We start from the raw sequence: 26,199 nt of genomic DNA on the forward strand, positions 1-26,199 counted from the left end.
AGGAACTAAGTCTTGGAAAGACTAAAGGCCAGTAGTTCAAAAATTATGATTATTATATATGAAAGGGACCTACAAGTGGCATCAGTGCTGAAGGGAAAGTGGTTTCCAGGGCCAACCTATCAGGTGGACTCTGAGAAGCTCCGTATGACTGAGCCTTGAAGAGTAGAAGAACACTTTATTTAATAAATCCAGAAAGGTATCGTCAAATCAATCCTTAAATACTCTAAACACTTTGCTAAGACATAGGTGCCTTTGAGGATAGAAGACTGATCCCCTGGAGTTCACGGAGATAGACTAAGCCCAAATAAACCCAAAGCTCCAGGTTTGACAGGCAGGTTTTGACATCTGCACTGCAGCACCCTTTGCTGACATTCTGAAGGCTCAAAGCATTGAGAGGAGGAGTTGCATTCTGGAAAATGTTGCATTATGGCAGAAGGTAAGAGGACAATATGATGAAGGTGAAAGCTAAATTATGGTGGTGATGGTATTGGCCAGCAAAAGATTTGGGACAATAGCAAAGAGATTAAATCCTGATACAGGAATCTTTCCCCACAAAAAATGTGAATCAGAAATTTTTCTTTAGCAGGGCATTTAAAAAAAAACAAGAGAAATATCCTGCCCCTTCAATTTCCCAACCCCTCCTCTGTCTGAGACCTACAATTCTGGGGGTGAAGGGAGGCACAGGTACCTTTCTTGTTATATATGAGATGGCATAAAACCCAGCAGGTCTTTTATATAAACACTCAGAGAGAACAAACCACTCTTGTTATTCTACCCATGGTGAAAAATAAACTCCAGCCCTTATCCTGTGTCTTTCCTTTTTCCTTTTAAGTCTGTGACCTCTTGGTGGGATATGTCAACAATTAATCTGCCTCCTAGCTCCATGCAGTGAGGTTTCCTGTCTTTATTTGAACAAAACATTTCCATGTTTTTACATGGAAGAAGACTCCGTATGTGGTATAAACTGGCATAGCTGCAAAAAAGCTGGTGAGCTGGGCTATCAAATATGAGCTCTGGTGCTGAAATGGTGTTCCCCTTAATTACTTCATCATCCTCTGCATTAGTTGTGTTTTCTTGATATTGAACCATAATTTCAGTGGCTGGAATTTAAATTCAGGATATCCTCCGCTATCCCTGATAGACATGGAGAATAGACATCACCTTCCTCTCTGAGGAAACATTTTGCAGTTTAGAAGATCACAACATGCAGTCTTTGCATGTCTTTCCCCTTCCTCCCCCGCTAAATAAACATGGGAACAGTAAAAGCCATTAAAAGATTCAAATGCAAAGTGGGTACAAAAGGGAGGAACTAGATGATCTTGGCAACCACCTATTTTTTTAGAGAGTTATAATGAAAAAATTGCTTTTTCACATGCTCAGAAACCTGGCTGTGAAACTCCCCGCCACAAGATGTCTTTGGCCAAGATCTCACTAAAGCTTTGACCTGCTGGATGCTGATACCAGCAACCAGAGTTTCAAAAGCTAATATTAGGAAGTCTAACATGGCTTTAGGAAATGTTATTAAACCTCTTCCTTTGTCACAAATCTATTTCAGACTCCTATCAACATTTTAGAGCTGAAGCAACGCCCCACATCTACCATTCACAAGAATGTTTGCATCTTCTTGCTAAAGATCTGGTATCATTTGAATTTCAGTGAGGGGAGTTAACGGTCATCACAGCCAATGCCCGTAGAAAACAAGAAGGGGAACTGGTTGTGAGCTGAGACCACTGGTTTACCGGTTTTCATGTTAACATGGCTGTCTGCTTGTCTGTGTCTTTTAACACTGTTTGCAAACTGCTTTCTGCAGGAACAATCTGTTCGTTCAGAACAGTTCGTAAGTAACTGCACTGGGGCTTTGCTCCAAGTCTGGATGCTTTTGTAACTAAAAAGACATACATTCCAAATCAGAATAATTTGGATAGTTTACAGACTCCAAGGGCTCGATGAGCTGAATTCAAGATGGGCTGAATGACCCACTGAAGAGGTTCTTTTTATGTTGAATATAGGGCGTTCTTGGACAACCCCACCTAAAGCTCCAGGCATTGCTGTCTGTACTGACAAGATCTCCAGTAGCTGTGGTTGGCATATACATTAGGACATCAGATTATGGGTGTTTTGATCTGGACCCAAACCCCTCCAGTATTTTGTTACCACAGTCTTGGACACTCCATCAAGGACTGCAAACCACAGCTCAGATAAGCTAGTGGAAGACAGGCAGAAAGAACAGGAAGACATCTTTGCTCATAGTCTGATCCAAGGGTGTTCCTTAATCCCATTCCTGAGGGTATCATGTATTCTAAAGTGGTTTTGATCTGGATTTACTATGGGTTGACATGGTCATCCTGTGTCAGTTCCTCTTGCCCTTTCTGTATGTCGTCCCAGTAACTTTTGAACTCATTGCCTGAATTAAAACCCATCCTGCAAAAGAGCAGAGATCTCAAAGGTTCTCAGATGTTGCATTTCCACATGCTTCAATATCAGCAAGGCTTGACTATGTAGGGAAATAAGCTTCATTAACTCAGATACTAACAATATCACTGTTTTTCTCTCTTTGCTAACTGAAAAAGATGAGTAAGATCATTTACCTCTTCAAATAAGGACAATAAATCCTATTTTACACTCTGCCAGTCAAAGGGCAGGAGAGAAAAGCTATGAAGACTAGTCTTGGTTCTATTCAATGGAGGACTAAGAACCATATTTTCTTCAACAGACATGTCTCTAAGATGAAAGACAAGTCTCTATCTCTTTTTGGAAATCCTAGTAGAAACATAGCTGCATATTGAGGATACAGCACATGTTTATGAATGTAACAGTAGATAGTTCATAGATCTGGATGACTGGTTGATCAGTTGTCCAACCTGTGGTATGTTAATCACTAGATATTCTGCAAAAACATGGAATATTACTTGGGAAATGATGGCAAAAAACCCCATCGATGAGGAGAAAGGATGATACAACAGTCTGCATGAGAGTGAATAAGCCAAAGCTATGGGGATATAAACCAGTACATAGAGAGTTAAAACTGAGATTAATTTTTAAGTGTCTAACAAACAAAAGCCACTATGGCAACACTATGCAAAATTTCTGTTCTGAAAAGCTAGCTGGCTGTTATGTTAAAGAAGGTTATGAGTCCCTGGTGTGAAAGAGCAATTCTTGTGTTCCTTTGTTCATGGTACTTATGCTCCTTAGAAAGTCTTGGGCAGAGAAGCTGGAAGCAAACCAGTTCGTTTGACTAATCGTCTACTGAACACTCTGTCAAAGGAATCTTCCACGTCAATCTGCGGAATGAAAACAGAGATAAAACAAAGGAGACATGGCTGGGTGGGGAAGCCAAGAATGATGAGAAACTAGGAAACTCACAGAAAACATGTTACCAAGCATCATGAAATAAAGAAGGAAAGACACTTCTCCCTTAAGGACCCCAAAATGCAGTTTTCTGGCAATCCAGAAAATATTGGAAACTGCTGGACTAATGATAGGACAAAAGGACCTGTTTTCTAAGATGTGGTGAAAGGACATCTCTGTTTCCAAACCCATTTTTTTTCCCCTTTTCCCCAGCAGATAGAAAGATGTTTCTGTAAACAGCACATTTACCTAGCTTGAATTCAGGAAATAATACCTTCAGAGATGCAAAGACAACTTAATGTCTTTTTTTGTGTGCTCACTTTAATTCCAGTTTGGGAAAGTTCCACTTCAAAACTCTGTCTGACTCTAAACCCCACCACATCAGCACTGAAGGGTATCTCCAAGCCCTTCCAGCTATCTTGTCACTAGTTCTATCACGTTCTAGCAATGGTCAGCATGTTGTCTCTCCTTGCTCAGCCAGACAAGTTTCTTGCTCTGAGATGTTACCAGAATGAGTGATATCTGTCTATGACAATTTAAGTCAACTATTCCAAGGCTGCTCTTTATAACTGTGAATAAAGAGGCAAAACAGGAGGTGTACGGGTTTTTTAAGTAAGTGGCAGAGTAGGAATCCAGTTTTGGTAGCTCAAGGGTAACTCTCAGCATTGTGGAGAAGGGAAAACTGGAGGATAGCTGGAAAAGTCTGCAGAGATACTGTGGATACAGCTATTAGACTGTGCCTAGACGTCTATAGAAACAGGTATATGTTTGTGAGTTTATTTATATAAATATCTCCATGGGTCCCCAATCATTTGAATAGCTTGGTACTTTTGTGTTGACTCTTAATTGGTAGATTTTGTGAGCTTTGCTTTTTCTTTTTCTAATTTCTTTTGTGTTGTAGTAGAGACTCATCTGTTACATGCTCCAGCCCCTGTGAGACACCAGCAGGTGAAATCTGCCCTTTGGTCTAATGTAAAAATAATGATTCACTGGAGTAATTGCTTTGGTTCCCACAGTATTATAGAGACAACCTTTCACTTTAGCCATAAATCTTTTTTCTTTCTTTCTTTGTTTCTTTCTTTCCTTCTTCCTTTCTCTCTCTTTCATTTCCATCCTTCCTTCCTTCCTTCATTCCTTCCTCCCCCCTTCCCTCCCCTCCTCTCTTCCTATCTCTTCATCTGATAATAGCAGAGTTAAGCTAATCCACCACCTGCATTCCTTTAAATGAGACCTCTCTTTGTAAACTAACATATTGTTCTTTGATGGTGATAGTATCCCTGCAAACAGACTAGCAAGAATGGCTGAAAAACATGTAAAACATGGTGGCACACAAGCTATATCCAGTCCACATTAAACAACCAAATCATTTACTAGAGAATGGTGCATAGGGAGGACACATATGAGGAAGGTTGTGTCTACCAGGATTCTTCCTCAGTCCGTAAGGACACTTCTCCACTGAGCTCATATGTGTATTCCCAAATGCTCTCAAAAGAAGGCAACTATACCCAAAACATCTACTGGACATAGTCCTTAGACTGTGCAGTTCTGTAAACCCCATCTTGGATCTGTTGTGAGAGAACTCTAGTTGGAACAGGCCAAAGCATCCCAGAAGGAATCAGGATGGACCACCACAGGCCAGTATTTACGCTTATGTGCACCTCCCTATGTTGAGCTCACACCAAATGTTCTGTGGAGCTGTTCATAGCCTAGATTGGTCTCGGGCAGTACAAATAATGTTCAAAGAACTAACCTTCTCTAACCTCATTGTTGTAGCATCTGCTAAATACAAGGAAGAAAGGTCATGTTTTTTGAAGGCTAACAGTACTTTATTAAATAATCAAAGACTATATCCACGAGCAGTTCACACAACACATAACGATATAGCATGCTCAAAGAAGCATCTATTTCTTATGCTCTTATATTGTTGTATCTCTCTAACCTCTGCCAAAACAAGCAGCAGGGTTCCTACTCCAGCTTCTTTTTCTTCCTTCAGTGGTCTATCAAAACAAACATAAATATCCAACTGGTTGTTTTGCACAGAAGACTAAGAAGGATGACTTCGGAGACTTGCTGTGTCCTTACAAAGAAAAGAAACCTGGTATTTAAAGGAGGCTGCTATTTTTAGTGATCCCAATTCTGTTTCTTCTTCTTCGTGTGTCATTGACGCCGTTGGGGTGCTATCACTGAGTGGCAATTCTGGCTGTCTGCACAGCAGCACAAAACATGACCATGGTAACTGCTCTACCTCAAGATGTCTCAGTTTACCAACTCGACGTGCATTTGGTTGCTTTCACAGTGCTCAGTCCACCCAAAGACACACATAAAGGAGTGGCTGCTTACAAAAAATGAGATTCTATATTTCTCTTAGTGGTTTGATGCTTTATGGTCTTCTCTGGTTTACGCCAGTGAATTGAAGCAGAACAGCCTGAATTAAACATACACAGTCCAGGAAATGTGCCAGCTAATAAACGCTATAGTAAACAGGGAATCCCACCTCCTTGCAGGTGCCTCTCTTGCTTTTTGGGACAAGAACGATGTGTTTAGTACTTTTATACCAATATGTCATTTCAGTGAATTCCCAAAGTAGAAAATTGCCACCGTGCAATCAATATTGGCACAGATTTCTCCCAGTAGAGTTCAAAGGGGAACAGAAGGATATGAATAGATGTGCATACAACTGAGGAACTCCTGTTAAATTGCTCTTTGGAAGAAACTCAGCATACAAGAAATTGCATTCCCTGAACTATATTTTTCCACTGTTAATAAATAAAAAAAAAAGAACCACAAAACCTAAAAAAAATTACTCTTAACATCTTTGAGGGAGATAGGGAGGGGGAGTTACTTGCCCACTGCCAAATTTAAGAAAATGAGAAATGCAAAATGATTGCTGTTTGGAAACTTTACAATTTTTTTGGTTACTTCCAAAAGATAATTTCTGGCTGAGCTGAAGGCAGTTAACCCTAACTGCCAAAAATTGTAAGTAGAGATACTAGGAAATGTTAACACTCTTGAGAGGGAGAGAGAGCAGGTGATCGAAACCTTCCTGATGATGGACGATTTAACCTAAAATACTGTATCTGTAACAAGCACCAACCATTTGTTAATGGAAGGAAACCATCTTAACATTTTCCAGACATGGATTATTGATTTCTTAGGCTGGGAGAGCTAAAAATATGACACATTTTAGTTGCATTACACTCCTGTGATCGGTCCACTTTCACATGCAGTGCGCATACTTACAGGAACTTTGGACTGGATTCCTCTGCCTGAACAAGAACAACAGCCTGAGGGGAAAATCCATAATCCAGAGCCTCAACTGACAAAAAAAATAAGTAAGTAACATCACAAGTTTTGGTGAGGAAAATGGGCCTTGCCGAGTGTCAGTATGAACTTCTGCACTTATCAGTTCTTCATTGGGAAGTAGGGAATTAAATCTCTCTGCTTTCATAGGGCTACAGTATGGAAAAGTATTTCAGATGACTGAGAGCGATCAAAGCCCCAGGGAAATCAAAGCTAGAATTTGATAATAAAATTCACACAGATAGAAAGGACTTCCTGAGGTCAATTATTCCAGACTTTGCTGTGAAGCATGGTCAGGTCTACCTAGGTCCACCCTGATCCACTTGTGTAGGACATGCTGTTATCCTTCCCAAGCTAAGCACATCCCACCCTTTCCAGCAATCAGTTCTCTGTACTTCATTAGCCATCCTGCTGAAAATATTTTGATAATTTCCAAGCTTATTTCCAGTCCTTGAATGTGAAGTCTTTCCTTTCCTGGGCCCCATGGACCTGCACTCTGGACTGTTCCCTTGGTCCTAGCAAGAGGCTTTTACATACCTGAAGACTATTTTATCATCTCCTTCTTGTAGTAATTCTCACCACAAATGTCACATCTGAGTGCTCCCTTTTACGTATTTATTGCCTAGGATTTTTGTGAGCTGTTAACATAGCCTGCAGGACACTTGCTGTAGCCCTGGAAATTTGTTCTTGTGTCTCACCTCCAGATAACTTTTTGATAGCATGGGCTGGTCATTGAAAGGACTATAGATTTTTTTAGTAGCCCTTTGGTGATATAAAATGAACAGTCTGGGCCATCAGTCCCCAAATCTCTGGCAGACTCTTGCTAGACTTTTGGCACCTATCTCAAGAGCAGATAAAATGACCCTGGTTAAACTGAAGGCACGGTCCAAAGCATCGATTCTGATTAGCCCAGAGCATTTCAGAATGACACCTTCCCATTAAAAACCCTCTACACTTGGTATATATATCGTGCTTTAAATGCAGCTCCTTGAAGGGAGATCCTTGCAGACAGCAAAACTATGCTTTCAGGACATGGAGGGAGGCAATTAATGTGTCAAAGCCAACTACGCCAGGGTTTAAATGCAATCAGTTTATCCATTTTCCACATTAAAGTAAAAGGGGCAGGTGTCGGAGAAAAAGCATTAGAGACAAGGACAATGTTGCTAGTGAAGCAGGTGTTATGACAGTTCCTGGGATGATAGTTCATACTACCTCTTAATCTTACACTTACTTCCAATTACTTCTTTCTTTTTTTTCTCTCTTTGTAGCCCGTTTAGGTATTCAACACATTGTTAATACTTTCACCATTCAGAAAACTCCTTCTCGCTCTCCAGTTTCAATGAGAGGATTTCTCTTCCAGTGTGATTTTCAGACACTTCACATTAATATCCCATAATAATCCTCAGCAGAAAGATAGTCTGTTAAATGACAATGTGCACAAGCGACATTTCAACATGACTGCTCTTCATTAACACAGTGAGATTTTTCAAATCCTAATTAGCAGCCAGAAGAGGAATCCGTTCCAGTCCTTGCAAGATTCCCCTTCCCCCACAACTTCTGCTGTAATTTTTAAATACCTTTCCCTCTGCCTTTTCATCCTATGCAAGTGGACCATGTCAGTTTTTCTGGATATCCTTGGCACTTTGAGAGCTTATGGGCCATGGAGGTTTCTAAATTGTCTTCCATATGATCAAGAAGTGAAAGGTGTTGACAGCAGGTCAAGAAAATAGGTGTGATGCATGGATGACAGCGATGTCAGCAGCTGCACTCTGGACCTCGTTTTGCCATGTATCATCACTTGGACAGTCCCCATGAAATTTTTTTCCATAGTTTTGAAGCACTTTTCTTCTTGGCTATCTTCTTATACATAAATGGGAAATTCCAGCAACACAGGGTAGGAAGCGAAATTGGGAAACCTGCCATTTTCCTCAAGCTTAAATAGAAATATATATTGCATTGTGTATTGTATCTTAGATAAATATGTCCGGTCACATTGTCTTGTAACAAACTGCTTTGCATCCAATTGTGTTGCAGTGTACTAAATTACACTGTTGTGGATTGGACTGGAATGTAGTCTATTTTGTGGCAATATTTTGTGTCGTAGCATACCCTCATTTCATGTTATACACCGCTGTATTCTACCATGGCTGAACTGATTAACTAAGCAACCCATCCTGATTAATCCTAGACCATCCTAGAAAGTGCGATTCATTTGTTTGCACAACCTGGACTCAGGGTTGCTTCAGGGAAGGGTGGGAAGACAAAACTTGGTGCTCTGACTTCTCTCTGTTGCTCAGATGGGATCACAACTGCCGTTGTTGGGATGGCTACTGGCAGGCATTCAAGGATTCAGAGAAAATCAGGAAAGATATTGTAACCACCTAGAAAACGGGCCTTTTAGGTCATGAAAAGAGAAAAGGGGATAATGTCCATTTTTGATGTTCCAGGCTAGAAAAACTGGGTACACTCCACATTGGTCGCATTAGAATTAAGTAAGATGCATCTGCTCTTAACCTCAGCCTCATGCATTACAAATAAAGATCTCGAGACAGTTCAGGCTGCTTTCTGCTCTGAGGAGAAGGTTGAGAACTGACTCGATCGGTATGTGCAGAGAAGGATCTCTAGGGAGCAGGGTTTGAATAGCAAGTGGCTCTTTAATAACAAAGACTGTACAATACCCAGTAACTGGAAGTGGAAGCCAGACATTATCAGGTCAGTGTTAAGCATGTACTTTTGCCCTCCCATCCTCTGCAAGGAGGTAAACATGGAGAAGGTATGAAGACACAGAAGATAAGGAGATGGGGACAACCCCCAGGAGGGAGAGATCCTTTCCCCATTTCCAGAAGCAGGGTGAAGCTCTTGGAAGGGTATGAAACCATAATGCCTACTTTTAAAATCATTAGAGCATCCTGTGTGTTACACCTGTAGAGAGGAGAAGCTATGCATCATGTTGGCATGATATGAGAAGGGGAAAGCTGAAACATCCAGAAAATGGCCATTCCTGCTGCCTTTTCTCTCCAGTGGACAGTTGGATGAGGTGCATGGAGGCTGCAGCGGGAGAGAGGTTACACAACTAGATTGAAAAAATGTGGGAGGTCCAGACAGAGCTGCAGAGAAGCTGATGCATGAGTCAGGGTGAGCTGAGGGAAAACCAACAGCTTAAGCAAAGAGTCATTTCAGCCTAAGGGGTAAAAGGAAGGTGGGCAGGTGAACCTCCTGTGGCTCAAGTAGATCTTGCACTTGCTGTTCAAACTCAGTTTCGGGCTGATCTCAACATTCACCTCAGGAAAAATAGGTTCTTTGGATGGTTTTGAAGAAGTGATATTTCTATGAGAAATGTCGTCTTTCAGGGGATTTGTCTTTTTTAATAAACAAAACAAACAACCCTCCTTTCCCTTCACTCCAATCCCAAACCTTCACTTGACATTTTTCATTCTACCAAAGCCCTCAAATTTTTACATTTCAGCTGAAAAATGTGCCAGTTCTGAAGAAACCCTGAAATATTCTACAAGAAAAATGAAGAAATGCTGCAACCATTTTCCATGCAGTCTTGGTTTTTCCTGCAGGCTCTGTTACAATTAAATACATGAGTTTTTCTTGATGTCACTTCTCAGGAATTTTAAAGATGTGGTCATCACCATCCCAGTTTCCCACTCCAGTTTGCTAAACAGTTCTTTGTGTAGCAGCATTGGCTGTTCCAGTGCTGCTCCTCACTTTTGCCACTGAGAGAAGAGCCAGCTCTTGGGTTTTGTGGTGGTCTTGGAGTGGCATGGATTGGAATCCATCTGTCCATGCCTGTTAGCATGTGTGTGCATGTGTGGGCACACATATGGGTTCTCCTGCCTGTGATTACATGTAAACATGTGGCCTGGCTTGTGCACATGAGTAATCATGGGGTTTTCAAACAGCTGCAGGTACAGAATCATAGAATCATAGAATGGTTTGTGCTGGAAGGCACCTTGAAGATCATCTAATTTCACCCCCCACAGCCATGGGCAGGGACACCTCCCACCAGACCAGGTCGCTCAAAGCCCCATCCAACCTGGCCTTGAACATTTCCAGGGTTGGGGCAGCCACAACTTCTCTGGGCAACCTGGACCAGGCTCTCACCAACCTCATAGTGAAAAATTTCTTCCTAATATCTAATCTAAATCTACCCTTTTCCAGATGCCAAATGCATGTGTTTGTGTGTGGGGAGGAGTGTCTGAATCTATATGAATCTGGGAATCTCCCCAAATGGAATTTTGGAAGGTTAGAAATGTTGTGCTATGTGGACGTGCACTGTCTTGTGTGTCTGTGTATGTGTTTGTGAGTTGGATCTCTAAACATTTAAAGCCTCCATGCGATAAGGCTCACCTTCCATTTGATTTATACACTCCCACCTGGTCAGAAGCAGACATCTTTTTAAAAACTAGTGGAACGTCTGCATTCAACTTTTTTTCCATAAATTCTGCTGAATTAGCAATTGCTATTCTGGAAAAATGCAGTGCAGGTCATGTTTTGGTGTGCCACAGCAGCGCTCATGTCTTTATAGAAACGTTATTCATTGCTACCAGGCTCCTCATTACAGAATTAATACATTAATCTGCTAAGAAAAGAGGATTTTCCAAAATCTGGTGTCGTGGCTATTCAGTATGTCTCTGTATTTACACTGTGTTATATTATAGAGCATTTTTAACATATGTCAGGGTGTCACTGCCTTTATGGTGAGCTACAGTTAAGGCTGGTTTTGCTTAGCATGAATGGCTTGCCAGGAAGGCCTGTCATTGTGCACAGGGTGGATTATATCTAAGTCTTCTTTTATGTTCACTGCCCTGTACTTATATTTACAGTGAGTGTTACCACAGATTTCCATTTCAAATCTTAGGGATTTATTTATATAGAGAGTAGAAAGAACGTTGGTTTATTTTCTTTACTAATTTGTTGCTTTTAATGCTTGTCAGCTAGATTTGGGTTTTGTAAATACACAAAAGAAGGGATATGCAAATCCAGCTTATATTTCTGGAGGTTTCCCCATTTCAAAAGGATTCAGAATTTAAAAAAAAAAAAAAAAAAAAAAGAGAGAGAAAAAAGCTGAATTAATTTGATTTGGAAGGAACTCAATTATACTTCAGTATTTCTTTACATAGACTTCTTGGTTTTCCATCAAAAAAAACATCCGTACCTCCTTGCATTTTTCACCTGGAATGTCTTCAGGTGTTGGAAAAACAAAGTAGGCTTTTGGATATAGGTGCCAAAAAAAAAAAGATGCTCACTTTTTAAAATTGAAAATTCTCTCTTTCCAAAATCTTTTAAATCCAGTTCTCAGGCTTTCCCGGTTTTAATTACAACTTGAAGAGTTCTGACAGGTATGAACTGTTTGCATGAAAACTTTGATTTGATGAAAAGAAGGTATTTTCCATCCTTGAATGTTTACTATTTCTTGCAGCAGTGCTTTGCAGTTGTAAGTGAAGCAGGATCCCTTTTACTCAGTATTGTGCAAAAGCAAAGACATTTTCTAGAGAGTTTGGTCAGTTGTTATTTCTTACTTGCAAATAGGGAATGTAATATGACTTCCTGCAGCAGGTACGATAGCAAAGGACCTCATTGCATGAGATATTTTATACCACATTGCAGGAGTCATTCATCCACCTCAGAATTGTACACCCTAAATAGAAAGAACAGACAAAGCGTCTCTGTTTTTTCCTTCCCTTTTTTCATGATGATGAATGTGAAGTTTTAGGTGATGAAAACCCTATCCATAATATTTTTTTTACTATCCATAGTTAATGATGAAAACCCTATCCATAATATTTTTTTTCCCCTCAGTAAACAGCATGTAGGTTTAAGAATATAAATTTTCTTCCCCTTCCTGCAAACATATTTTTGAATAACAGTGGTTGATGCAGTCTTCACACAGAAGACAATGACAACCAAATTACTCAGGTTTTTCACACAGTGAGTGACTCCTGCTCCTTCCACCCAGTCTTTTAACTGTCCAGGTTTTACTGTTTTAGCTCTTGCAGGGACTTAACAAGCCAATCTGAGGAATTGCAAAAGGCTTCTTGTCCTTCCATAAGGACCGTGATTGAAAAGCCAATTTATCTATGGAAACAGGCCAGCGTGATAACCATCTCCACCTTCCCCAGATTGGACTCCTGTTCTTTGGGGCGATGCAGGTCTAGCGTGCAGATGAGTCACCTTAAATGAGAGTCACTTCAGCTATTATCTTCCTTGAAGGAACTTTAAAACTGTTCAGTTTGCAGAATTTGTTTAAGTTTGCTAGTTAGAGAGTGTGCTGAGGCTTATTTCGATACTCCCCAAAGAAAGACTCTGCTTCTGAGCAGCAGAAAAAGGTTCACCTACACCTTACACAAATAAGAGGCTCTTATTGCAGTCATTGCTAATAGCATTCTACAATTTATAAATGGCTTTTAGATTAAATTCTAAAAACAAAACATGAAAAAGCAACAATATAACTTTATAGTTATATAAGTGAAAACACTGTTGCAATATTTGTTTCCTGCAGACACAGGTGAGCTTGTGAATGGGGAAACTGTGAGTTCCAAATGTTTATATACTGCAAATAAACCCTTATTTGCATTTTCACATCTCCAGGATATTTTGCAAAGGACATTCTTAGCCTTCACATATTCCCACCCAGCACTGAAAAGCAGCCAGCTATGGGGAAGGATTCATATCACTGCGGAACAGAATCCATAAAGAATGAAAAGAAAGCAAGCAGAAACAACACAAAAGAGAATTCCCAAATGTTTGAGGATTCCTCCAGTGCATTTCCAGAGAGATTTGGCTTTGGCGTCTTTCTCAGACAGATGTATAACTGGACAGAGTCTTCTTCTCCTTGAAGTTTATGGCTTTTTCATAGTCCTGCTCACAAGAGCATCACATACCACCCCAAACCTGCTGGGTGCATTGGGAGGCTGTTCCAAAACCTCCTTTGGCTTTGATGCTTAGAAATGTTTGCATTTCCAGCCAACATTCATTTGAGATGAGTGTTTAGCTCTTTGTCCTGGTGCCAGCTTTATCCTGCAGCTAAAATAACTCTTCCTCCTCCCTGCTGCTTGTCTAGAGGAAAAGTCTGTAGACCAGGCATACTCCTACTCAGTTTTCAGTTCAATCCAGGCTCTTCGAGTCTTTTCTATTAAAGGAAGCTGCTCTTAGCACTGGCAGTTCTTGCAAGCTTTTCCTGCATGCATTTCATGTTCCACTCATCTTGCCTGAGTGAGGGCTAACGCGACATTCGTGTAAATCCTTAGCTTACACAAATAAAAAAGCTTTTCTCTCTCTACAACAATTATCTCTCCTGATATGTTAGCATCACATTCACCTTTTTCATGCCTTCAACTATTGTGCTTGTAGCTATAACTCTCCCATGATTAATTTGTAAATCCAGGTTATTTTCCTCCTTCTCCTTCTTTTCAACTTGTGAGTTACAAGAAATAAGGCAGGGAAGAACCCAGAGGAGTGGCTTAACCTTGACTGACACTAAGAAGCAAATACACAAGTGGAGGGAAATAATAAAAAAAACCTGACCACCATGCTTAAACCTGATTTACTTGACAGTAAATTAAGTCAGTGCCTCACAGGCCAACTCCTGATTTCACTGCAAATCTTGTCTTTTGTTTTTAAACCAGCCCAAAACTTTAAGGGTCATCCTTTCAGCTCAGAGAAGGTCATCTCTTCCCACTCCAGCATGAGAGCTTTTAGCCCAACCTTTCCCTGGAATTCTCAGCCCGTGGAAGCTCATCTCTTTCCCCACCTATGCAGCGACTTGCAGGGTGTTTCCCCTCATGTCTCTATCTCCCTTGCTGCAGTTGTGACTCATGACTTCTTGAGGAGACTTGTCCATTTTGGATATCACAAGGATGGCAGTTAGATGGCAGCCGTGGTCATGGCAATATAATTTACTGAGAACTTTGTTTTGTGAAGCCATGATAAAGTTATGATCTGAAAATGGACAGAGAAACAGCAGAAAGGATTAATCCCTGTTACATGCCCAAGAGATGCTCCTTCTTCTAGCACTGTTTTGGGGCACTTCCCTTTGTGCTGTATCATTCTCACCTTAACTCTTACCTATGCATTATAGAAATACTCTCTTTTTGTGTTTGTACATGTGTAGGCATATGCCTCCATGTTTGGGACTAACAAACTCTAACCCTTTGTTATATCTATACTTAAAAGAAGACTAAGAAACACTGGTGGGAGCTGCAGAATGTTTTCAAGATGGTGTTTGTTGATTGTCAGCCATCAGTGACTCCTCTTTTTTCTTTTAACACATCTGCAACTAACCAGCACACACTATTCCAGTGAAAAGCGAGGATCTCAGGGCATGGGATTCACAAAATCATCTTACCTGAGGCCCAAGGTCCCACATTGCCCACCTACACTAGATTTATGAGCCAGTCCTTCTGTCTCCTTGCTTAGTAAAAGCTAATTCCTTCAGTTAACAATCACTTATCTGCCATTCTCTTTTGCATGAGGGTCACTATACACTAACCACTCAAAGTACCTGAAAAAAGGAGAAAGGAGAGAGTTTTCAACAGATTTTTGTGTGTCAGACCCCAACAGATTCCACAGCAGCGAGGTATGGCCCTCTCTCCAAGACTTGTTGTTTGTCAGGAGGGCACTGGGACTGTCTGTCCCCAAACAGATGAACTCGTGACTCTGTCTCATTTGAAACCTCCCTTTTTAATTAGGTGAGAATTTTTACAGAGCTGGTTTGGTTGCTGTGTGCATAAGGCTGAGTTAAGCTGTGATTTTTTAATGCCACAAGAGGAAAAAGAAGCCTTTCATTCAGAAGTGACATTTTCTTTTCATTTTGTCTTTTGCAACTAAGATAAATAAAACAAGCATTCCAATTTGAGAATAAAGTTTGTTATTTTGAACTCCCTTCCCCTAGAAATGATCCTGGAAGAGATTTTTTTTCCACCAGACAGTTCAATTTCTGTGAAAACAAAGGTCTTGGGAAAAGAAAAAAGGAAAGTAATTTAATTTTTGTATTTTATCAGCTGGTCACATGAGATATGACTGTGCAGTCACTGCTGCTCCTCAGTGCCATCCCTCAGAAGGCTCAAGTGCCTCATGAAACTCAAACTTATTGGCAATGCAAGATCATTTCACCTGGGTCCCATCTAATATGGTTGGTGCTTTCAGTTCTCATTAGCTCAGGATTAGGAGAATAATGAACTGTAGACACCAGAACCTAAGTATTAGGACATTTCAAGCTCATACGCAGGTCAAGCAAACCTTTTTTTCAAAAAGATTCTTGAATACAGATGTCTAAATGCTACTTACTTGGCTCTTTAGACAGATATCTCTTATTTGTTTATCTTGTTCTTTAGCGTATTAATGCCTCAGTTTCCTCTCAAGTTAAATGTGGATAAATAAGGTCATCACTTCAGAGGAGTGATGGAAGGAGGGAAGGACCCAAAATGCTCTGAGGTCCACAGAGATGAAAATTATCATTTTATCCATTCTCCAAGAGCTTTCATAATCAAGAAAGCCTGTCCCAAGTTCAGGTCTTTCTTCTACTTGATTCTTCAGCTGCAGAGAATTGTCCTGCACCTCTACTTCTGTCCACAAAGTGAAATACCACTGTGCACAGGGAAATGGTACACTTTGATCAGCCCCTAGATGAAGATCTGACTGGCAAAACTCAGCTCCTGACATGGTAAGTAAGATAAAATGAACAGTAAGCAACCTGTAATCCCTGGAAGATTGAAAAGGACAATGGATCACCCAGACAAGCTCTGAGGTGAAGGGATGAAATATTCACTGACCTCAGACATGGCACTGTAGCACTGAGTGTAAAGAGAGCTGTCAGGGCAGTCAGAGAGAGATGAAACAGCGAAGCACAGCGAGGCAAAGCTGGAATGCTTGGTGGGACCAAGCAGACTTTCATCTGACAGTGGGTAGCATGAAGCTGGGTGAATCTTTGTTAAATATTAAATGAAACATAGATCAGATCTTTAGGAGCAAAAGAAAAGGAGATCAAGGGTGGTTCTGAAACACCGAAATGATGGGAGACAGCATTGTCTGAAATTCTTGTCTCTACTTGTTTACCAGCAAATGCAAAATTAAATAACCCTGTACCTGACTGACGTGATGATACCAGAAATACTTACTTGAAGGTGAATTTCAGTGAAAAAAGATCCATAAAAGAATGGTACACCAAGTGTGCTGGAATAATACATAGCAATCTTTGTCTCTCGGTCATTAAAATCAATAGTAGGGGCGTGTCATCCAATGCATTGCTAACTTGTCCTCTGTCAGCTGAGCATGGATGAGTTTAGAGATTCACCTCAACTGAAACACCTTGAAGACGCTTTAAGCTATTATATTTTACTTCATACCTTGATTCAGGACACAAATGGAGTTGGGTACCTGGGCTCGGTCAAATTTGGGCTGTTAGACTACAGTGAAGTGATCTCTACCTGATGACCCGCTGTCAAACTAGGCATGAAATAACCTCAGGCATTTCACTCACAACTGTGAGTCATTTCCAGCTCTTGTCTCTTGCCAAAGGTTTTGGCTCAGTCATCTGTAAAAGGGTGTAAATCACTCATAGATGAACCATATCATATCATTTTCTGTAGTGGGAACTGAGATGGACACTGAGGTAAAGCAGTTCAACCAGAATAGGTCTGACCTTGTCTCTTCTATTCATGTTGTGAATTCTGCCTCTAGATGCACAGTTGTACTATCCATATATGCTGATCTCATGTTCCCTGGCAGAATTTAATGCCCTTTGAATCCAGTCCTTAGTTTTCCCCCTAGTTGTATAGAGCAGAGAAGAGGCCTGAAGTTTGCCACTGCTCTCCTGATCAGCCTTTGCAGCTGTTAAAACTGTTTTTCACTGAAAGATATTGGTTTATTGAAGCCAAAATGCTCCTCATACATCCTTTTTGATAGGAAGGTGCGTAAGTTGATTGTCTGATGAGGTTGACAGAGAAACACCTGAATCAAAAATCAACTGTTCATCACTCCAGTTTCTGAAAACAGAGGAGGTTTTGGGAAGTTCAAAACTCTCCTGATTATGATTCCAGAGGTAATAACCAATCATCTGTGCAGAGGAGAGCTGGCAGCACAGAGCGGAGTCACATGCCAAAGACAGCCACAAGTTTGGTCTTGCTGGCTTTTTTATTTAATCTAAAGCCTTGTAAATTTTCCATTTCTTTTTAAAGCCTGACATATAGTTTGGGAATTCAAAAAAAAGAAAAAAAAAAAAAAAGAAAGGCTTCTAAACTTCTTCTCCTTTTGCCACAGAAAGCAAATAAACAAAGCAAGCTGGAGTACAAGCAAGTGATTTGGGTGAAGGTATGAGAGAGAAGAGGTGAAGCTCTTCAGGTCTCCGTGCTGACATGCAAGGTTTACCATCCTATCCTTGGACCCAAAGCTGATTCCCAGCTGTAGAGCTGGTCAGATAGCTGGTCTTTATGCTGCATCATCCAAAGCAGGTGACGTAGCACTGTCTGTGTCCTTTCCTATCATGCCATCGCCCACAATCTGTGACTGATATCATTTCGAGGAGGCTCTCTAGGTTTGGGGTACAAGGCTTGTTTTGAATCCTCCACTCTCAACAAATGAGAGGTAGAGTCTATATTTCTTGAATTTGTCTTCAAAGCTTATCATTTGTGTGTGTAGGAGGATAGCAGACTTATTGATGACTGGTTGAGCCCAGCAGTACTGCAACCCAATGCTTATCACTTCATTTCATTGCAGGCTGCTGCCATGTCCCTCGCCACACTGTTTATATTTAGAGCTATTATTGCTGTGATGCACAGGATGCAACAGGCACCTTATTATTCACCGCTTTCGCAAGGGGAGTGATATTAAGCCTGAAATATTGTTGCTGGCAACGAGAATTGAAATCCCTCCTTACGACTGAAAAATCAGAAACGTCCTAACTTGTGAGTGAGGGTTGTTCTGACACAACCCATCTCTGGGTATAATTACAGACGAAGGCTGGAATCTGGCTCGGCAGCAGCTGCTGACTGGCACCATAGTATCATTTTATAGCTCTGGAGCAGTCACTGAGCATATGCATATTCATAAGCAGCGTATTGGGAGCCGTGATAAGAGGTTCAGAGAGATTAATTCAATGAAGTCCAGATCACACAGCCACCAGCCCAAGTGCGTGGGTCTGATCTTGAGTGAAAGAATCATGGTGGGGGAGGAGAGGGAGAGGTAAAGTGAGAGAACTTGGCACAGAGAACAATGGAGTAAAGAAGCATTTTAGATCATGCCACAAAGCAAATCCCAGGGCACAGAAGAGGTGCAGTGCTGCAGTTAAAAACCACAGTTGATTGTAAATAAACAGTAGTTCAAGGAAAACTTTCAACGACTTTCAAGAAAAAGAGAGGGATTCTGTCTCAGTTCATGAAGCAAGCTCACATGGGAAGGAAGGAGCTGATACAAGCCAGCAACAAATATCTGTGTCTTCACCTCCCACAGAGGAGTAGTTGTGCTCACACGGTGATAGCTGATAATACCTGGGACAGCCTAAGCACAAATGCTTGCTCAGAGCTGCTCTTTACACTGTTGTTCTGCAGTTGGGACTCTACAGACAGATGCACCCCACCGAGTCAACGCAAAGACTTGGTGTAGAGCCATCAAGATCTCTTTTAATCATTCTAAATCGAGGGAAAAAGAGTCACCTGCTTCTAACTTGGCTCTTTGGGTGCAGTGAGTAGTGAAATCTATTTGTTACCCATGGGTAAGATCCTTGTATCCAGAAACACATTGTTTGCTGATATATGCTATGGACAAAAACATTTGGAGAGAGGGTGTGGTGGTGTCCACCTGCCCTGGAGAACTCCTGCAGAGCTCTAACGAATTTTTCCAATGCATGCTCTAAACCATGCCCATATTTGTGTGTTGTGTGCTCTCCCAGGCTTTCTGTGAAGACTACTTTGGTGGTAAATAAGGGAAATGCCAACAGGAACAACCCCAGCACTGAGATACCAGTCTACCACACAGGGAAGCCAAATACACAGCTTGCACCCAGCAGCAGCTTCTCTTTATTATTATAGATATTACAGTAACATTTAGCTCTGACTGGGGTCCTGTTGTGCCGGGCTCTGCGTACACATGTAATGAAGCAGTTTAGGAGAGATTCGTCAGACAAATAGAGCCATCTGTGACAGTCACCCTGAACTCCCTTTGCAATCAACAGGCACTTCCAGAGGGTAATTCCTCTCGTCCTAAAGTAGCCAGCTAAACAAGGAGAGATGAATCATGTTTTAAAACGCCTGATTTTTCTCCCTCTTTGAGGGGTGGTAGAGTGGTAGATATTTAAAATGCATTTCTTTACATGTGTTAGAGATGAATCACGTATTCTTCTCGTTTCACAGGTGCTTAACTTGGGTATGACAGTGTTTGCTATTGGCCACACAATGAGTAAGTGACAGATGACTGTTTTTCTGCCTATTCCTATGGTGTTAAATTCATCCAAGTCTGCCTGTCTTCTTCCCAGGAAATATTTTCCATTTGGGCAACTCAAAGCAGCCTGCAAACATGAAGAAATTCTGCCCTGTTCCTCTGGGATAGGCACTTGGTGCAGACCCACAAGGAGATTTTGGCTCTCCCCACACTTGGAGACAGCAGGCAGAAATGGTAATTTCCTAGAGTCCATTAGCACCAGAAAATAAGCAAACAGTGCAAGTGTGGGTCTTTCTGCACCCTCAGGTATCTAAAAACCTGCAAGATCCTAATTTACAGGTGGGTCAACTGCGTGGTTAGATGTTGTTCTCAAAGGAGATAGGGTGGTATACTGGATGTTGAGAATGTAAGTGTAGTGTCCTTGGAGGCAAAGACAGAGAATCAGCTCTGAGCATTGGCTTCCCAATGGGCAGATCAGGAATAACAAATAGGTGTTGGACTTGGACAAGGTGGCTGGGAGAGAGAATTACAAAATGCCTGCTGCAGCTTTGAGCAAGAGCTTGCTGTGGGATGCCAACATCCGGGCAATCCCCTTGCCTCACTGGTGGGGCTAAGGCTCCCTTTTGTTGCATTCAAGTGGCACATTCTAATGAGAAGTAAATATGTTAATTACTTGGGGTGTTCCTTCCTGATAAGTCCCTTTCAGAGCTGCTTGGTAAATGGGTCCATTTTCAGGCCACACAGGCACTTTAAAATATCCCCAGACACTCACTTGCTGCCTGAGAAGAAATCCTCTGTCCCAGCTGCCTGCTGAAGAAAGGCTGCACACTCTCAACGTCTAACATCATTGCAACCCAGAGCCTAATTATATAGAAAAACAATCACAAGAGCATCTACAGTAGTCTAAGGGAATCTCACCTGGGGATAACACTTTGCCTGGGGACCCTGTGATATGTTGGGAGCCAGTTGAAGTAGGGAGGAAGAACTTGGAAATTTTGCATGACTTTTTATATTGGGTTGAGCTGATTAGCCTGGCATCCTTGCTTTTCTAGACCGGGAGAGGTTTTCTTAAAAGTCTCCAATATGTAAGTTATAAAGAATACAGCATTGTCCACAGGGTCTCTTAGATTATATACACGTATAATTTTCTCTTTCCTTATCACTTAATAGTGTCACAGGCAATTTGCCTGTAAGACTTGGCTATAACCAGAAAAAGAAGTACCTCCTCCAAAAGCAGCTACGGCTCACTGTCTTTTCCTGCCTTTTCACAAAATATGCTCTCAGTCTGGAAAGTCCAGAGGAATAGCAAAACATGGTGCTGTGCTGAGTTTTACCTCTTTGCAAACCAGCAAGTGAGTTACAACTTTCTTTTATCTTCATTGAAGACCTTATGGAAGGTGCTGTGCTTAGAGCCTGAGACTTACTGTAACAAAGGGGAAAAAAATAATCACATCAAAGCTGTCATTCCGTTTGGTAAGAAATTTGGTATTATAGGTGCATGAGGTGTGCTCTAAAGCCTCTCCCCATTTACTTGTCCATCTTCTTTCTGCTGCGGATTTCTCCAGGGCTTATTCGTAATGAATTCTGCTGTTTCATGGAAATGCCCCATGTTGGGCTGCACCAGGGTGGTGGTGTCTACTTGGATTACCTTTGGGAAGGTGCTAATGAGAGGTGGCAGGGCTATTACAGAGGTGAGCAGCTCTGGGGAAGAGCTATGTTTCAGCTGAGCAAACCTGGGATGGCCAGAGCTGACAGTGATCACATTATGCAATTAAAAAGTGAAGTTCAGGAAGTGTTAAGCCATGTGGTGCTTGGTCTAGTGAAGCATCCAGGAGAGTCTCCTTCACACCCCATTTATTGTGGAAGGGATACAACTCTAAAGTGACATCCCTTTTTACTCATCTGCGTTCACCCATTAGAAACAGGATGCACAAATTGAAGGCCACTCTGACTAAGTACAACTCCTTCTAAATACTTCAACGAGATTTAGAATTATAGAATCATGGAATGGTTGGAGTTGGAAGGGACCTTAAAGATCATTGAGTTCCAGTCCCCCTGCCATGGGCAGGGACACCTCCCACTAGACCAGGTTGCTCAAAGCTCCATCCAGCCTGGCCTTGAACACCCCAGGGATGGGGCATCCACAGCTTCTCTGGGCAACCTGTTCCAGTGCCTCAGCACCCTCAAAGTACAGAATTTCTTCCTAATATCTCATCTAAATCTCACCTCTTTCAGTTTAAAACCATTACCCCTCATCCTATCTCTACAGTCTCTGATAAAGAGTCCCTCCCCATCTCTCCTGTAGGCATCCTTTAGGAACTGGAAGGGTCTCTAAGGTCTCCCCGGAGCCTTGTCTTCTCCAGCTGAACAACCCCAACTGCCTGTCCTCACAGCAGAGGGGCTCCATCCCTCAGATCATCTCCGTGGCCTCCTCTGTGGCCTCCTCCATTCCAATAGGTCCATGTCCTTTTGATGTTGGGGGCCTCGGAGCTGGAGGCAGAACAGGGTGGGGGATGTCCCCAGAGTGGAGCAGAGGGGCAGAATCCCCCCTTGCCCTGCTGGCCACGCTGCTGGGGATGCAGCCCAGGATGATATTGGCTTTCTGGGCTGTGAGCACAAATTTCTGGCTTTAAATCCAGTAGGTTTTCCCAGTAACTTTTCGCTTTTACTTGCCTTAGGAGGTGTTGGGAGATGGGGGAGTTGTCAATAATTCAGTGCTAAACTGGACTTAAGTAAGACAGGTCCCATGAGGAACAGAGGGAGCAGGTACAGCTCAATGGGATGGGGATCTTTTATTTGTCACATAAAGTTAGATCCAAATCCAGGACCTGGAAGCCAAGCACAGGTACAAGAAGACTTAAAAACATGGTACAAACATAGGTTGTCACAATAAATAACCATGGGGATAGAAAATCTTTTCTATCAGTTAGGTCTTTCTGAAAAGGTTGGGAGTATTTCAAAAGATCATTGTTGCTGAAGCGCTCTCTGTTGCTTGCACATAGGAATTGTTGGGAGGATTTAATAATCTGTATCATGAAGTAGGTCAGGCCAAAATTTGCAAAAGTTAGGAGAGGCTGTTCTGAAGTCAGGAAGTCTTCTCTAGCTTTGCACCTTCCTCAGGCTGATAAAAACAGTTTGCATATGAAGCCCATGATCTGTAATGGTCTTTTGAATGAATCACTTCAAAATGACCTTGCCTTTGCCAAGATCTATGTCAAACCTACCTCTTCGTTCAAAAAATGAAAGTCCACCTTTCCTTTTGTTTTTCTTCTTTGGTCTTTTGTTGTTGATGTTGTTTGTTGTTGTAATATTACACCAACAGCCTGATTCAGCCCTGCAGAGAATGAATTTACCCCTATTGAATTCTACAGCTGAGGCTGTATATTTTCATAAATGTTCTGTTACAGCCAGTGCAGAACAAACAGTTGATTCAGTTGTCGAATACTGTTTAAAATACCAAGGATATTGTGTTGTCCTGCATTTACCAGTCAAGAAGGTTATGGATGGCAAGGGAATTGACTTCCTAGAGTAAGCACAGAGTATTTTTTGCAAGGAAAGCTGTAGATCAGGGTGCCGTCTGTGTAATTGCCAGCTGAGCTCACATTCATGCCTCTATTTGGAGTTAAAAATATGACATGAAGAGCTAGTGGCAATAATGCACCGTCACCTAATTTAAAGTGAAATCCGGTTTTATCACTGACTTTCTGTAGCCTATGAAGGCACAGACCCTGGTCGGTGATGCAACCAGAATCATTTATTACAACCAACAGGCCATCTGGAGGTCATCTAGAGATGCTCATGGGCCATCCTCTGCCAGTGTTCCTGCTTCTTCTTCTGGTCTCTGCTTCTTCCACAATCCTGTTAACATCCTGTTCTCCCACACTCACTAGTTAAAATAAGCATAAAAATGATGGAGTATTATGTGGCAGAGAAAAATAACCAAACAATCTTTCAGACAAGAAAATCTAAAGTTCAGGTTGGAAAATAGAGTGAAATTGGTTTTATTCATTTTTCTTCTGAGGTCTGACAAATTTAGCAAGGCTGCAATAATAATAATTTTCTTTACCAACTTTTTCTTCTACCAAACGGTCCCTGTCTTTCCGTATGCATAAGATGCCAGCTGGAAGTGTGTGTTGGGTACTGACATACAAATTATTAGCACAACATGTATTTTTCTTTCCTTGAGAATGTCTATATCCAGCCTGGAACAGAGTGTATTATTCTTGTTCGTATTTATCTCATTAGTGTGCTTACATGTTGACTCCGCTTCCTCCTCAAGAAAACCTCGCAACAGAGAATTCCAGGGCCAGATTCTCATTCTTTCTTTCCTTGAATACAAATCTTAACCTTAAGTGTATTTTTTCTACAATTTACAAAAGCCCATAACAATTTAGCAATTCCATAAGTATGAATATCAATTGTCTTTAAAACATTCTGTTCAATGTTAAATGTCTTTTCACTATGCACTGTGAATGACTTTCCCTAAAGGAACTGAAAGAGAATATCCATATATATATATATATAGTATTGTGGAAAATTCAGAAGGCTACAACAGCTAGACTTAATTTTGATTTAGGATTCACCCAAAAAAAGAGCATTCTGGCTAACGACAGATGAGTTTGCAGCTCCCGGCCACTGCTTCATTTCAGAGTTCTCATGTCTTTCCTTTTTCCCACACATTAGACTGAAATGTCTTTTGAAAACCAGGTTTCTTTGATGCTATATTAACCATACATACCCATAACAATTCCATAAGTATGAATATCAATTGTCTTTTAAACATTCTGTTCAATGTTAAATGTCTTTTCACTATGCACTGTGAATGACTTTCCCTAAAGGAACTGAAAGAGAATATACATATATATATAATATTGTGGAAAACTCAGAAGGCAACAACAGCTAGACTTAATTTTGATTTAGGATTCACCCAAAAAAAAGAGCATTCTGGCTAACAACAGATGAGTTTGCACCTCCCGGCCACTGCTTCATTTCAGAGTTCTCATGTCTTTCCTTTTTCCCACACATTAGACTGAAATGTCTTTTGAAAACCAGGTTTCTTTGATGCTATATTAACCATACATATATACAGCTGAGTCTGGCTACCTTGGATGAACAAGGCAAAAGCCCATAACAATTTAGCAATTCCATAAGTATGAATATCAATTGTCTTCAAAACATTCTGTTCAATGTTAAATGTCTTTTCACTATGCACTGTGAATGACTTTCCCTAAAGGAACTGAAAGAGAATATACATATATATATAATATTGTGGAAAACTCAGAAGGCAACAACAGCTAGACTTAATTTTGATTTAGGATTCACCCAAAAAAAAGAGCATTCTGGCTAACAACAGATGAGTTTGCACCTCCCGGCCACTGCTTCATTTCAGAGTTCTCATGTCTTTCCTTTTTCCCACACATTAGACTGAACTGTCTTTTGAAAACCAGGTTTCTTTGATGCTATATTAACCATACATATATACAGCTGAGTCTGGCTACCTTGGATGAACAAGGCAAAATATAAATTTATACATATATATAAATTTGCTTTCTGATTTAATCCAGATCTACATTCAGAATCAGGTACATGTAGGCTGTGGCATGTGTTTGTGCTGCAATTTTATTTTTCTCCAGAGGGGATGAGTAAGAAAGGGAGACAAGATAGCAGCTTTTTCTTAACTTTCTTTTCCTTTCCACCAAAATCACCTTAAAACCAATGAGAGCTCTTTGAGTATTGAGCACTGAGCTCCGCTTGCTTTCTGCTGGCTCACAGGTTGTCTACTCATTGGAAAGTCTCTGTTGCTTGCACATAGGAATTGTTGGGAGGATTTAATAATCTGTATCATGAAGTAGGTCAGGCCAAAATTTGCAAAAGTTAGGAGAGGCTGTTCTGAAGTCAGGAAGTCTTCTCTAGCTTTGCACCTTCCTCAGGCTGATAAAAACAGTTTGCATATGAAGCCCATGATCTGTAATGGTCTTTTGAATGAATCACTTCAAAATGACCTTGCCTTTGCCAAGATCTATGTCAAACCTACCTCTTCGTTCAAAAAATGAAAGTCCACCTTTCCTTTTGTTTTTCTTCTTTGGTCTTTTGTTGTTGATGTTGTTTGTTGTTGTAATATTACACCAACAGCCTGATTCAGCCCTGCAGAGAATGAATTTACCCCTATTG

Source organism: Calidris pugnax, unplaced genomic scaffold (assembly GCF_001431845.1).
Source record: "Calidris pugnax isolate Ruff unplaced genomic scaffold, ASM143184v1 scaffold41, whole genome shotgun sequence".
NCBI classification, from domain to species: domain Eukaryota; kingdom Metazoa; phylum Chordata; class Aves; order Charadriiformes; family Scolopacidae; genus Calidris; species Calidris pugnax.